General features: G+C 41.9%; 1 non-coding gene across 2 annotated transcripts in view; it reads left to right on the top strand.

The window, feature by feature from the left end:
- Positions 1-3945, top strand: part of LOC117708190 (uncharacterized) — a 35712-nt gene extending 31767 nt beyond the window's left edge. For both annotated transcript variants that reach the window (XR_013110632.1, XR_013110631.1), the window contains exon 4: positions 3034-3945. This is a non-coding gene — a transcript (uncharacterized LOC117708190). The remainder of the gene's footprint in view (positions 1-3033) is intronic.
- Positions 3946-13295: the final 9350 nt, after the last annotated feature.

Below are 13295 nucleotides of genomic sequence, written 5' to 3'. Positions count from 1 at the left end.
AGAAGCCCCTCACCCTCCAGTCTCAAGTGAAAACCCAGCTAGAAAGCTGGAGAACGAGCACAACTCAGTCTCTGCTATTTCTTTTAAAAATAAAGTACTAAGTGTTGTGCTGGAAATTCTGCTCAGTGTCGCATGTGGTAGGTGTGAATACATGCTTTAATTGTTCCAGGCACTAGACCAAAAACTTCCCCAGAATTAGCAGGGTTTTCAGCTATAATCTGGCTAACATTTTTCTGCAAATAGGTATGAAGACCAGACTGAGTTGCCATTGAAATTTACAGCCATTCCTCATCTAGTCAGGTGATCAGCCCCGAGGAAAAATTATGGTGCCACTGAGAGTTTTCCAATCCTTAAACCTGAATGTCTTGTCTCTAAGGTGATCAGTTGGTTATGCCTCTAGGCGGCTTCTTCCTTCTGCACTGCCTTTCAACTGTTATCTCTGTGCAATGGGCACAGTTTCTTTATCATCACTACTAGGGATCTCGTGATTGCCCTGTAAAGAATACTTGAGCAGCAACCTTAGTTCTGTAGCTGTGACTAAAGTATGCAGCTGTCCAAAATGACACAGTCTCTGGAGGAGTTTGTCTCCCTCTGAGAGAGGTGAGCCAGGAGGAGGAACAGCACACAGATGCAGATGAGATGGCCTGTGGTAACTGACTCCTGTCTCACAAAGGGGTTTGGGTTCCAGGGATCATATTTCGATGATCAATCTTGGCAGCAAGCACCTTTACCTGCTGAGCCATGTCATCAGCCCAGGAGACAGGTTCTTTAAAGACATAATTATGTCTCAGTGAGGTAAACCTTAATCTAAGGTGACTGAGGGGAACCAGATGCTGACAGAGACACATATAAGGCTAGACCATATAAAGACACAAGGACAGGGAGACCGGATACAAGGACAAGAAACCAGATACAAACCAAGGAAAGATCCTCAGAAGAAACCAACCCTGCTGTTAACCTTGGTCTCAGATTTGAGACTCAAACTGTGAGGTGATAGATTGCCTTTGTTTAAACCACTGGATTTTGTGACGTTTGATTATGATAGTTCCATCAAAGTAATGCAAGCTACTATTTGGCAGAAGCAATTATGTGCAGCTATTTGGAGATACAGATCCCATGTCAACAGATTTTCCAGTGTGAGTCTTTTATTTTGAAATTTTGGCAGGAGGGCTGGCTTTATGGGTATGCAACGTGAGCAAACACACAAGATACATTACTTAGAAGCGGTCCATGTTTGTCTTGATGTCCTGCTTTCTCCATCTGCAAATTCTTAATTGCCAATAGAGATCCTGCCTTTTCACATGTGACTAGGCCTCTGGATAACATGGAACTAGTCTAGTGACAAATGATATGAAGTGTAAGTGATGGTGTGTATTAAGATTACGGGAGCTCAAATCAAACATGGCTGGGGGCTACAGTGACCTTGGGATATTTCATTGAATTGTTTGATCTGACTACATTAAGATTTTTCATCCCTGATAAACACTGGGAAAGAATTTATAGGACCCAGAAGTTTGCCAGAGATGGATGGGAAGGCACAGATATGAGTCTCTTAGATGAACTAGTGTGGCCCAGGCTGTTTTGTTGTTGGTGGTGGTGGGTGGGTTTTGGTTTTTTGGTTTGGGGTGTTTTCTATTTTGTTTTGTTTTGTTATTTTTGAGTTCAGCCCTAAGAACCTCACAAGTTTCGTTTTAACATTTTTTTAAAATTTAATTAAGTTTTAATCTCTGTGTGTAGGGTATGCATATCCGTGCTTGTGTATACACACGTGGATATGTACAGGCCAGAGGTCAGGCATCTTCCTCCATCTCTCTTCATCTTATTTTTTGAGATAGTGTCTCATATTAAATAGGGAGCTCACCAATGGTCTGCAGTGGCTGTCCAGTGAATCCTGGGGATCCCACTGTCTTTACCCCTACCCCTAGCACTAAGATTACAAACACATCAGCACAGGAGACCTTTACGTAGGTACTGGGGATCCGAATTAGGTTCCCACACTTTCATGGCAGGTACTTTATCAATTGAACTTTCACCTCAGACCCTCACTGAGACTTTAGGTATGGCTTAAAGTGGTATGTTTGTGTGTCAAGCCGACAAACGGTTAAGTGTTATGATTAGCTCTAACTGTCAACTTGACATAAACTATAATCACACAGAATACAGTCCAATAAGAGATTGTGTATACTGGGTGGGTACAAGTCTGTAGAGAATTATCTTAATGAAACTTATTGATGTGGGTCCAACCATTGCCGCAGCAGATTTTCCAACCTGTGTGAGTGGAGAAAGCCAGTGAATAAAAATGCATTCATGACTGTGGCTGTGATGTAACCAGCTGCCTCAGGTTCCTGTGTTGACTTCCCTACAATGATTGACTATAACCCTGGATTATAGGCTGAATAAATCCCTTTCCCTGTATGGTGCTTTTTGACAGGGTATTTTTTTTTTTTTTAAATCATAGTATCAGAAATAAAACCGAGATAAACAACAACAACAACAAAATAAAACCTCTGCTCCCTCTATGCTGAACTGTTCCTAGGCTCCTAACTAGGTTCCTAGTTGGGATGAGTTTGGAGGATTAAGCTGGAGGATAAACTAAGCCTAGGACCACCTGTGCATGGCAATGTGCAGCCTTAGTTATGTACTGTAGATGAACGGTAAGATATCTTTCCATTTCCTGGAACATGTCATAGTAGGAGGTTAGAATTTGGAAGAAAAAGTTTAGATCCTAATGAGAGACATGTAGTTATCAGTGAGACCAGGTCATGGGGCTATTGTGGAGGCCCTGCTTTTCTGGATATGCATTGATTTATAAAGCACACTGACAATAATGTAGTGGAATGTTTGGTCTGGAGGTCTGCTTTGCTAGTATTTCTGCCCAGCACTAACTGGAGAATGTAAATTTCAAAAGGAGTTATTTCTTATGCATGTTTTATGCCTATTTCCTCCAGGGGATAAATGAAAACTTGTTTGAGACACTCTGCATTCCTTAGAAGAAGGTCACTATACATTAATATAGAGCTCTCTTCTTTGCAGGCCCAGGACACACAGGACGGATGTTTCCAAGTCACTCCAGGGACAGCTCGAGGCTCTTACTGGCCTGTGTCTCAGAACTTGCTTTCCCTGCCTCTTCCCTGTGAATTTCCCAAATTCTCTAACTCTGATTCATGCTTGTGTGTAACTCTTCTCTATAGTTTGTGTGTAAAGACACTTGAAGGAGTATTGTGATGGGCTGAGAGTCATGATCCTGTGGTGGGCAACGCCTGTGCTTGGTGTAGTAAAGTAAATTTCATGACACCTGCTTCAGAGTCTGGGAATCAAAGTTTATCCAGCTCTGACTGTACCCCAAGAGACAGTCTCTCCCCTATTACTAAGAAACAGTAGAGTTTAGGAAAATGAATGATTCCACATTTAAAAGGCTTGAAATGGTATACTTGCCATTTCTGATTTCAGTTCTAAAATTCTGTCCCTTAATCATAGGGAAAATAAGAAACGTAGTTACAACTTTTCATTTAAAAACTGCTGCATTAGGAGAAATGGAAAATCACATAGATAAGTGACTTATCTATATAACTGGATACTAGTCATCAGTAGAAAGGTTTGAAATGTTAGATATGATGGATGATTCCTTCAACATCTTCCTAGGTAACAAAGCCAATCACAAGGAAAGGCATATCCTCCATATTCCTGGAGTATATAGGCATACCAATGTAGAGAAAAAGCACAACACTGGTTACTTGAGACTTGGAGAGATGAACTGGACTCTGGGAGACAGCAGAGTGGAACAGATTTTACTTGAGTGGTGATAAAAAATGTTTTTGAATTAACTGAAGTGTGCTTGTTTCACTTGATAACTGCATTTTAAAACCACTGAATTTTACTTTTGAATGGGGGAATCGCATGGTACATTCATTGTATCTCAATAAAGCCATTAGTGATTTTAAGAAACACCTAGAGATCTGGACTGCCTTTCTTTCTTCGAACCTAATTGCCTTCTGATAAGTGTTTCCAAAATTAAAAGCAGATCCTACATGCAAAAATGAGAATGTGAAACAAAAAGCAACCCCCCCCCCAAAAACCCAAAACAAAAACCAGTGGGGTGCCTGGAGAGGTTCTGACCTGAACATCAAGGAATACCCACAATGCACAACATAAACATAATTTAAACTTAATTAAAGAATTTTTATTGCTACAAAATCATTAAGATATATTTAAATGGCATCTGGGGAGATAGCCCATTGTGGTTAAGAGATACACTAGTCTTGCAATGGGCCTCTCGAAGTTAGGGTTTTTCTTGTTGTGACTTAATACCATTGCCCAAAGACAGGTTGGGGAAGAAAGGGTTTACTTGGCTTTAACTGTTCACTTTCACACTGTAGTGCATCACTGAAGGAAATTAGGACAGGATCTCAAGCAGGGCAGGGACCTGGAGGCAGAAGCTGGTGCAGAGGGCACAAAAAAAGTGTTCTTTACTGGCTGGGTCAACCTGCTTTCTTATAGGACCCAGGACCAGTCCAGTATTGGTACCACTTACAATGGGCCAGGCCCTCTAACATCAATCACTAAACAAGAAAATGCCCCACAGCCTGACCATATGAAAGCATTTTCTCAACTGAGGCTCTCTCCCTTCAGATAACTCTAGCTTGTGTCAAGTTGAAATAAAACTCACCAGCACAACTGACCCGTTGTCAGCTTGACACACAAGCACATCACCGTTGACACATAACCTTTTCTTTCTAGTACTTCCCCAAGATCACACATTGATATCAACATTACAATATAAGCATTCCAAAATTGTAAAGTTCCACAGTCTTTAAAAAAAAAAAAAAATCAACCTCTCTGAAATAGCCAGTCTCTAAAAATCCAAAGTCCCATAAAATTCAAAGTCTTTCAACTGTGGGCTCCTCTAAATCAAAAGTAAATTAGTTTCTCACTTCAAGAGGGAAGAAACAGGGCACAGTCACCATTGGAACAAAGGCAAACTCCAACAGTATAAATAACTTAATGACCAATGTCTGGGATTCACTCACAGTCTTCTGGGTTCCTCCCAAGGGTTTGTATCATTTCTCTGGCTCTGCCCTCTGCAGCTTGCCTTCTAGGCTCCTGCTGGCTGTGTTTCTCTGCAGCTGCTGCTGTTCTTGGTGGTCATCCCATGGTACTGGCAGTCTTCTGCTTCAACTTTGAGCAATAGCTTCTCACTGAGCTCTCCTCATGGTGCCAAACCTCAGCTTTTCTCCATGTCCCCTTCAATTTTGAGGTTTCAAACTGCTACTGAGGCTGCACCATCTCTAATGGCCTATCCCCCGGCCTCTCAGAGTGCCAAGTCTCAGCTGTTTCTCATGACCCCTTCATGCCTTCAAAACCAGTACCACCTGAGCAACTCTTAAACTACCAAGTTCAGCTAGCAGCATAAGGTACAAACTTGGCCACCTCTGGAACACAACTTCTTTGTGTAGACTCCAAGGAAACACTTCCCAGATTTCATTCACCTCAGTGATGCTGGTCTCATCTTAATCACCTTAATCGAGGTTAATTTCTTAGCTCCAGTTGGTCAGCTTGTGTTGTCCCAGTAGAGCAATGGTTTTACTTCATTGGCTGTGGTCTTTTGTTAATCACAGCCAAATCTTCAGCTAATCAGAACCACAGATTCTTAACTCAAAGGCTCTGTAGAGTCTTTGCTTCCCTCTGAAACGTCACAAGCCAGGCCCCCATCGTCTACACTGCTCTCAAGATTCTTATCTTCCATGAACCTGCACAACCGATCCTTGAGTTCTTAACACTCAGTGGTTTTTCTAACCCAAAGTTCTAAAGTCCTTCCACAACCCTCCCCAACACAACACGGTGAGTTTTATCACAGCAATATCCCACCATCCTGGTACCAACTTGTCTTAGTTAGGGCTTCTATTGCTTTGGTGAAGCACCATGACCAAGAGCAAGTTGGGAATGAAAGGGTTTGTTTGCCTTATATTGCCACATCATAGTCCCTCACTGAGGAAAGTCAGGACAGGATCTCAAACAGGGCTGGAACCTGGAGACAGGAGCTGAAGCAGAGGCCATGGAGGAGTGCTGTTTACTGGTTTGCTCCTCATGGCATGCTCCACCCAGGACCCAGGGACGGCACCACCCACAATGGACTAATCAATCACTAAACCCATCAATCACTTAATAAGAAAGTGCTCTACAGCCTGATCACATAGGGACATTTTCTCTGTTGTAGTTCCCCCCTTTCAGATAACTCTAGCTTGTATTAAGTTGACATAAACTAGCCAGCACAGGGTCTGAGTTCAGTTCCCAGCACCCATGTTGAATGGCTCACCATCACCTGTAACTCCAGCTCCGGGAGATCCATAACCTTTCCCTGGTCATAGGCACCTGCACTTATATATGTCAACATACCCATACATAGACATACACATATGCACATAATTAAATATGAGCAAATCTTTACATACGCAAGATATGCATATATTTAAATGATTCTGAAATTGATTTATTGGGGTTTTCCTGTAAAGGTACTAACACCCCAACTTTCCCTGAAAGAATTGATAACTCCACTTTCAGTTTACATGTTGGGGTTACTGCTGACAGGCTGCTTACCCTGGACATGGTGACTCACGCTTTATCACTTAGCATATCCTGTCAAATAACATCCTGACTGACGCCACCTCACATTGACCCATATGAACCAATCAGGTCCACACAGAAAGAGAACTCTTGAGCCATTTGTTACATTTGATTTCTGTAACAATTTAAAGCACATAAAATGAAATCAAGGTAAAAGTCTCAAAAGGAGCTATGCTCAGTCCATTATCACCACCTGGGGTCCACTAGCACCTATTAGCTCTGTAAGTGGAAAGACTGTATAGTGACATCTCAAGTCCATGATCAGTGACTTCCGCTCAGCTCAGTAGCCTGAAGTTCATCATGGGGCCAGAACTGAGGGAATGAGGCCAGTGCTATTGAGCAGGTCTCCCCTTTCCCAAAACAGACATTGTTAAGCATTTGCCAGCTCTGGTGAGAGGCCTCCAAAGACATGTCTATATCCCATTTCCCAGAACTTGGGACTGTAGCCTCATTTGAGAAAAGAGCCCTTTGTTGCTGTAATTACGTTAATAATTTTGATGAGATAACCTGTGTTATCAGACAAGGAGAAAGCAAGTTGAAACATACACGTAAAGGAAGTAGGGGACAGTGTGACTACAGAGACGGAAGAGGTTGCCCCAACTCCCCCCCCAAAAAAATTCCCAGTGTGGCTCCATGGACACTGTGATTTCAGACCCATGCTATCCAGAAAAGGTAAAGAATACATTTGTGCTCTTTTTAAGTTGCTTGGAGTTGGTAATAACATATTGAGTATGGAAGAATACCATTACAGTCTTGCCCTGTGGTTTGCAGATGAGCACCTGGCTCGGTGCAGCAGCACAGGAAGTCAGCTTCTCCTGGGAAGCAAACTCTCCTTCTTCCAGGGTTTGCTGAGAGCTTCCACCTGCCGCCATAGTGCCCAAGACAAAAACAGTGAAGGGGGAGGAAGCTGGGGCTCAATGGAATGCTCCTGCCGTTGTGGGTAAGAACGTGTATTAAATGAGTGAGCTAATTTCCTTTTATATTAATTTTCTACAAAACAATGCATTCCTTTTTAGAGGGCATTTAATGTTTATTTATACACAACACTGGGAATGTATACATTGTTATCTTTTAATGAATGTGACAATTTTTTTAATTAATTTTTATAATGGAGTCCATGATTTCTGGACAGTCCTAAATTCATGTAATTTAACTATTATTTTTCCTAAGGAGAAGTTGTTTAATACACATTTAAATACCCAGAATTCTTTGTGAGATAACATTTAAATGCCTTTACAAATCATACAAAGCCGTTTGAATGCTGACATGCAACATAGAGGCAGATTGTACACTTAGCTTGTGAGAAGCCTGGCTTTTATCCCTGCAGCACACGAGTGCATGCCTGCACACACATACACACACATGCATGCATATACACATAAAGAATAAGTAAAAGAAAGAGTGGGAAATGGATATTCAGAGAAAATATTACATTATTATTTAGACTTTTTTATTGAGTAAAATAGCATTTACCAAAAATGAAAATAGACTATTCTTAAGAACGAGCAAACAAATACCCTTCCACAGATGAAGGGTTCCTTTAAGGCCATAACACATACATTGATATAACAACAGTATTTATTCAAGTCTGCTTTCCAGCCACCAAGATGTTTCAAGAGATTAAGATTATTTATTATGAAGCTAAAGAAAACTGGGGGAAAAAATCAAACCTTAGTTTTAAAACCTCCCACCCTATCCTGCTCACTGTGTTTACACAGTCACACTGTGTAGCCCTGGAGCTTGCTAGCCTGGACCAGGCTAACCTTGACCTTTCAGAGATCCACCTGCCTCTACCTCCCAAGTGCTGGAATTACATAAGCCCCATTGTAGCCTAGAAAGCTGCAAACATATCCGCTCTATCAGTGACAAAGGCAGACAGACTCAAACAAGATTTACAGAAACGACAAGAATACCATTTTCTTTCCGTTAACACAAAACACTTGTAAGTGTTACTCATTCTCCGTTACACTGGTTGAGAGCAGCCCTACAAGTCTGCCTTCTTCTCTAAAGCTAAAAGTGAACTCACCGCCAAAGCTGAAATACAAGGAACTGGAAGAAATCAGCGATTTGTTTTTTGATGATAACTTTACAGCAAAGATATGTGTTTCTTTACACTGCATTGCTTTCTTCATGTGGAAACGGCTGATAGAAATCTAGGAATGGATATAATTAAGTGTGTGGCTCCTACTCTAATATGCTTTTTCCTTTGTTTGAAGTGAAGCAATTCAACGTTTGCCCAGGAACTAGAGTTGAGGACCAGAGTTAAGCCCTAGAGACATTTCAAAGCTGCCTGGACAAAGGCTCAGGATGACTGCACTGAGGAACCATCCTGCTTTGGACCCGAATCGAGATTGATGACCTAATATATCTTTCCCAGCACTGACGGCCATAGTTTTATGAGCATCAAGAACTGGGTGTCTGCCATTGTCAACAAACAGAGCTTCTCTGGGGCTTTTCTATGTGCAGACACCAAGAACCCCAAAGGCAAGCCACAGTCTCTCTGGGTCTAGTATTTGGCCTCTAGCTTTTGCCACATGTGGGATTAATCTCTGCTTTGAAGGATGGTCCTTCAGGAAAGGAGGTGTGGCTATTGCTCGCCCACGTTATCTTGGGTGCAGAAATCTGTGGCGATGATTCCCTGCAGCACCTACAGTGAAGATAATGAAGCTTAGGTTAATGGCTCATCCTTCTCAGGGCTTCTCCCAAAGCTGGATTGTGTATTTGGGATTTTGAGTCCTCTTTACTGAGTTCTTTTAATTGTATATAAGCTATAAAGCCCCCTAAATGGAGACCTATTAAGAGAAAGTACACCAAAATTGATCCAGATGAAAGCATAAAGATTATGCACTGGGCTGGAAAGGTGGCTCAGTGTTTAAGAGTGTTTGCGGCTCTTCCAGAGGACTTGACTTCAGTTCCCAGTACCCATGTAGGGAGGTTCGATTGCTTGTACCCAAAGCTCTGGGGGATCTAACTTCCTCTTCTAACCTCTCTGACACCTCCACACATGTGCTATATACACACGGGAACACAAACATACACGTAAACATGATTAAATATAATTGCCTCTATCTTTTATGGGCATGCCTTCACCTCTGGCATGGCACCATCTGCCTAAGACTCCTTTTGTCTCTGGTCTTAAGTTGTACTCTCTTAACTACAGCATCAAGTCACAAACTAGCCAGAGTTCAAGTTTATCCACATCAGCTCCTCCTTAAAAGAGGATTTCCTTCTGGGTTAATAGTTGCTATAATGAATGGCTCATAAACTCTGAACACTAGAACTTCCATGCACGGTCTTTTCAGCTCCGGGGTCTCACTGTTATCAGTGTCAGCATGGTTTGCTTGCCAGTAAAGTCAATAGGTTTGGACTAGGCTTCTAGACTTTGCAATGAGGGCTCTCAGAGGACCAAGCTGTAGGAATGTTGGTGGATGCTATTCTGATTACAGAAGCAATACTGTGTATCTATGCACACATATATACATGCACACACAAAAGTAACTTGAAACAAAAAATATGCAGCCTAGACCATGAAAATCTACAATCCCACAGAGCTAAGAAAAGCAGATATTTTTCCAAGATACCCATTAACATTTTACAAAACAACAAAAACAACAACAAAAAATCTAGTCTCAACAGTGTTTCATGTCAGTCTGCAGAAAAGATCTTTTTAGCCATTCAACGGTCTCTTTGTACTGCACTGTATGGCCAAACCATGTTTTCCTTAACCACTTGCCTATCTGTGCACACAAGTTCTTTCCGCTCTCCCTGGAACACATATTCTTGTAAGCATCATGTTCCACTTGAGCGCTTTGAACAGTTGTCAGCATGTTTTTCCATGATGAGTTCCCAGTAGGTGACTCACTATCAGGTCAAGAGTTTGAACATTTCATTTTAATAGCTGTCATCAGACTACCCACCAATAATTTTATATCTCTTTATACCTCTTGTGAAAGTAAGCATATGAATGCTGTTTTCTTCTGCTCCTGGAGTGGCACTCAAGCCCTGTAGTTTCTAATTTCTCTCTCTCTCTCTCTCTCTCTCTCTCTCTCTCTCTCTCTCTCTCTCTCTCTCTCTCTCTCTTTCTCTGTGTGTGTGTGATGTAGATCAGGAGTAAAGAGGTTCAGCTTGTTTTTTTTCTCTCTCTCCCTTTGTCAGGATCTAACAATGGCATCAGAAGTGTCCTCTTACCTCGATTAACTCTGCTCTAGGGGAGCCAGCAAGTGGACAGACAACTACTTAATATAAGAGGTAAAAAAAAAAATTACAACCTCTTAGTTGTCTCCAGATAAAGTTATTAGAGACAGCTTATCGAAGAGTAAATAGGAAAGTATATCAATGATAGAAAACTTTGTAACTGAATTGTTACAGTGCAAATTCATCCTGATTGTTGGCCTGTGGTTTTTATGGAATCAACACATTTGACCTAACAGCATATGTTTACATGTGAACAACTCTTGAATTTTATCCTTATGTCTATTTAATCAAAGTAGTTTTTTTTTTTTAAATCTACTCTTTATGGGGACATGAAAAGAGAAGTGGAGGATATCTATTGAATGACATCTAGTGGCCCTTAGTGAATGACAGGGTTTGACAGTTTGTGATATAAGGTTGTGTCAATGGCTACTGTGTTTATACCTCTGGTAGCTGGGCTGTGCAGACACTGTCAGAGGATAGAGAGATCATTGACATCTAGTCAGAAGACTGGAATGCTGCTCCTTGGAGCTTTGGGTTTATGAGAGAGGGAGAGAGAGAGAGAGAGAGAGAGAGAGAGAGAGAGAGAGAGAGAGAGAGATTGATTTTGACAGAGGAGTCAGACAGTAGGGGTTAAGGATCCCTGGTCTTGCGGCCCTGAATTCCACAAGAATTGTCTCACATTGACCTGGCTGGTGATAGAATCAGTTTATCTACTGATTCATCTAGAGCAGACTGGCTTCTCATTTCCCACAGTTGTGAGATAGATACGAAATAATGCCCATTTCACAGCAGTGTAGGCTACTAACTAGCACTACTTGCAAACCACTTAGCCTAACCTTGCTCATGTCAAGGGCTCAGTAAATGGTATTTTATTAGGACATACTGCTTTGAAAAGAGATTCTGCTACTAAAATCAAGTTTTGAAACCACCAATTTGTTTCTTGTCATCTCTAAAATGAGGCAATTAATTCTGAATTACATTTTATTTATTTCCTGTTTCTCAGTGCAAAGGCTTTTTTCTTTCTCCAATCCTGTCTTAATTTTGTGGACAGTGCTACAGGCTCTAAGAGTAAACTACCCTCCCACATACCCGTCAGGCTCTGCTCTCCCACTCAGAGTGGCCAGAACATGGCTACTCTAACTTCAGTCTCACTGCTTTGTAGAAACATGCTGGAACTAATGTTTCCTCTGTTCTGTGGGAGAAGAATCTTCCTGAGACTTGAAGAAGAATCTTAGAAGCCTTAGGGGCCATCTTTTCCATAATTCAATGAACACCTGAAAAGACTTCAGAAATACACATTTCTACTTTCTGAAACAGGCTGAGTTTTCTAGTCTTGGCCAGACATCTTTCAAAGGGAGAATTCGTTCTACAGACACACATTCTTATCAGTCCTTTGCTTAGGAAAGCTTGTCTTTGTGTAGGGGAAGTTTTCAAGTCTTACTAATGAATCACAGACACAAGGCAGGAGGGAGAGAGCGTCTAGCGTTTTCCTTTCTGACTGGTCTAATACAAGACCGAAAGCTATTGAGTGGAGTGAAACCTCCCAGACTGTATCCTTTCTACCCAGGACCTCTTTCCGTGCCAGTCCTTGCAGCAGCCTGAGAGCCAGACATGGTTTTAGGGAGGGGCTTCTCTGCGTCAGGGACACTCAGAGTCTGTGGTCGACTTAGGAACAAGTAGACATTAAAAACTGTAGAATTAAGGGATGAAAACATCATTTAATGAAACCCCGCCCTCCAGACGCTCTTGATCAAAGTCTGTGCTTGCACTAAGACAATCGATCTACAGTTGCATACATAAAATTTTGGCAACACTCTGTCCTCGGTGCTTTCAACAGAGGCTTTAGCCCCCGAGTCTGGGCATCGTCCCAGAACTCAGATCCAGTTGCATTACGCATACCAGAAGACACACCACCGCAGAGGAGGCCCGTGCAACCACTTTCTTTTAACCTCGCGTCTGTGAGAAATTACTTTCCAAAAACATAAGTGAAACCCGATGTCTTCTCTGGGTGGCTATTTTTGCGCCTATGAAGTCAATAAAACTCTCCAGATTTATTAGACAGCCCTGCTGCGGAAGACAAGACCACTTCCTATTCCCTAGCGGAAATGTGGGTCTTTCCTTCCTCTAACTTTCTTACCACACATTTTTAATTTTATTCATTTCTTTTACTTTTCCCCCAGAAAACTTGTTAGAACTTTCAAAGCTAAGGGACTTGGCCTGTAGTACATATCCAGTCTTTCGCATCCAAGAGAGATCCAGCAAATGCGCCGTAGGATGCTTGGGCTTCTCTTTTTGCCTCCCATCTTAGAGGGAGGTTTTTTGTGAGTGCCGGAATCAGCAAGGAACTTTGCTGTCCCCCCTGTCACAGCAAACGTAGCACCTACAGAAAAGTTATCTCCTGTGAGAGTACGCTAGCCGTGGGCCAGTAGCCATGACAATGACAGTCCCCTTCAATTCTCTCTAGGGCAATAGTTTTCACA

Source organism: Arvicanthis niloticus, chromosome 5 (genome assembly GCF_011762505.2).
Source record: "Arvicanthis niloticus isolate mArvNil1 chromosome 5, mArvNil1.pat.X, whole genome shotgun sequence".
Classification (NCBI taxonomy): domain Eukaryota; kingdom Metazoa; phylum Chordata; class Mammalia; order Rodentia; family Muridae; genus Arvicanthis; species Arvicanthis niloticus.
Note: the sequence above shows the minus strand (reverse complement) of the source record. Positions and strands in the feature narration are given on the sequence as shown.